Source organism: Sinocyclocheilus grahami, unplaced genomic scaffold, assembly GCF_001515645.1.
Source record: "Sinocyclocheilus grahami isolate Dianchi unplaced genomic scaffold, SAMN03320097.WGS_v1.1 scaffold219.1, whole genome shotgun sequence".
In the NCBI taxonomy this organism is placed as follows: domain Eukaryota; kingdom Metazoa; phylum Chordata; class Actinopteri; order Cypriniformes; family Cyprinidae; genus Sinocyclocheilus; species Sinocyclocheilus grahami.
In genome coordinates, this window is record NW_015505398.1 from 431,625 (window position 1) to 434,510 (window position 2,886).

Genomic DNA, 2,886 nt, shown 5'->3' on the forward strand with positions numbered 1-2,886 from the left:
ACACAGGTGGCTGCAGGATCTCTAATTTTCCTCAAAGGGGACAGAGAGTTCTGTGTGGAGTGCAGGGTGGGATGGGATGGTCTGCATTTCCAGTAAACTGCTGCAAACTGCAACTACAGCACGTCTACTGAAATTAAACACGTTACAGGATGTTTGTTTTTACAATTTTCTTAACTTTAAAGTACATTTTTTAATAAAAAAAAATTAAAACTGTCTTATTGAAGTTATAAAACTTGATGTATTTATTGAAGAAATTGATACATTTATTCCGCAATAATGCATTACATTGTGACATAAGTGACAGTAAAGATATACATTTGACACAATATTTATATTTCAAATAATTGCTGTTCTTTTGAACTTTCTATCCATCAAAGAATTGTGAAAAAAGTACAGTATCACAATATCCACAAAATATTAAGCAGCACAACCGTTTTCAACATCATAATGAGAAATGTTTCTTGAGCGGCAAATCAGCATATTAGAATGATTTCTGAAAGATTATGTGAAACTGAAGACTTGAGTAATAGCAGCTGAAAATTCAGCTTTATCATCACAGGAATAAATTACATGATATAAAAGATCATATTCAAATAAAAAAATGCTATAGTGTTGCACTATATTACTGCTTTTACAATACTTTTGATTAATGTCAATAAATGTAGCCTTGGTAATCAGGAGGCTTCTTTAAAAAAAAAAAGAATCCCAAACATTTGAACACAGTATATACTATTCAGTGGGCTGCTTTTTACCCTGTTTGGTTTTGGAAAATGATTACAAAACGAACAGCCTAGCTGATACATGCAGAAACACAACACTGTGCTTCTTATTCTTTTGTTCAGCTGTAATAGAAAAGAAAACGCCATATTCATGCCCAAACAACAGAAGTTGTTTTGCTCCTAAACTGTTAAGAGGATTGAAGAACATGAAAAACATAATTCTGCTCAATGTCTGCATACACATAGATTAAATCAATCTAGGTCAGATGTGCTGCTGAAGAAGGTGTCTTGAGAAATCAACTTTTTATTGTGAGTTATGAACTTTTTATAATACTGAAACATATTCTGAACCAAATACTAAAAGTCTTAAGAAAAGGGATTTAATTAAAAATTGTTTAATTCAAACAAACATGTTAAATACCAGATGAGGTTTAGTTCTTTTAGGACCTCCTTAATCCCCAAAGGCTGGTCCGCACTGTTCTTCTCAAGTATAAAACCTCTTTGGCTTGATTAAGTCTTGCCTAACTGCACTGAGGCTGTCTGTCAGGAATGTTCCTGGCTGCATTTGAAGGCCTTTCAGTGCCAGTGCTATTCTAATATCTGTAAAATCTGTATTTTTCACTTTGGATTTTAACCCCTTTGATGCATGAATTATTAAATACCAAAGTTATTTTTTAAATATTCCTAATATCCTTTTTAGTTTTACAAAATTATGTATTATGCATTGGTCCACTGCAATTTAGCATTAGAGGAGTTCAGAGGTGTGTGGTGAACCACCACTTTCATCAGCCGTTTTGAATTTGTCGTAAATAAAAACCACAATGCCATATAAAGAGGTGTTCACGCCATGTCATAATTACCATAATTACGAGATGACACCCCGGACATTCTACTTACAGCTGTCCTCACATTCTCGGACTATGAATTATACATTTCTATGGCAACACTGTAAACTACTGTGAAAACAAGTAACAGTCATTATGCAAATACCTTATTAATCAACTTATAGTGAGTTTAGCTTAATTTAACTCTGTGCTAGCTACATTTGATTGTATTGTATGTCTTTAGTTTAGTTTCAGAAAAATCTTCCATTAAAATATTAACAACAGTCAATTATAGCAATTATAAACAGAAATATTATGAAATCACTACTTAACTACATTTTAATGCCGCTGCTATTTTTGAACATTTCCACATGACATTGCCATGGTCAGAATCTTGTAATTACATAATTCCGACATGGAATGAACGCACCTATTTATATAGAATTACAAGTATGGATAATTTGTAATAATCTCAACGGTTAAAATGGCTTTAATAGATGTGTCCACTATAGAGGACCTCAGGCAGCAGAGAGTTAAATCATACATGGAAAGGAACTTGTGTGGACTGGAAAATGTTAACAAAGCCTATTTAAAACTCACTATGGTTACAGCTCTCTTTAACCACCACTGACTGCTCAACATCCTGGGTGTGTCTGGTGTTTACACCAGTGCCATTGTACAGTGGGTACGGAAAGTATTCAGACCCCCTTAAATTTTTCACTCTTTGTTATATTGCAGCCATTTGCTAAAATCATTTTAAGTAAATTTTTTTCCCTCATTAATGTGTACACAGCACCCCATATTGACAGAAAAACACAGAATTGTTGACATTTTTGCAGATTTATTAAAAAAGAAAAACTGAAATATCACATGGTCCTAAGTATTCAGACCCTTTGCTCAGTATTTAGTAGAAGCACCCTTTTGATCTAATACAGCCATGAGTCTTTTTGGGAAAGATGCAACAAGTTTTTCACACCTGGACTTGGGGATCCTCTGCCATTCCTCCTTGCAGAGCCTCTCCAGTTCTGGCAGGTTGGATGGTAAACGTTGATGGACAGCCATTTTTAGGTCTCTCCAGAAATGCACAATTGGGTTTAAGTTAGGGCTCTGGCTGGGCCATTCAAGAACAGTCACAGAGTTGTTGAAAAGCCTCTCCTTCGTTATTTTAGCTGTGTGCTTAGGGTCATTGTCTTGTTGGAAGGTAAACCTTCGGCCCAGTCTGAGGTCCTGAGCACTCTGGAGAAGGTTTTCGTCCAGGATATCCCTGTACTTGGCCGCATTCATCTTTCCCTCAATTGCAACCAGTCGTCCTGTCCCTGCAGCTGAAAAACACCCCCACAGCA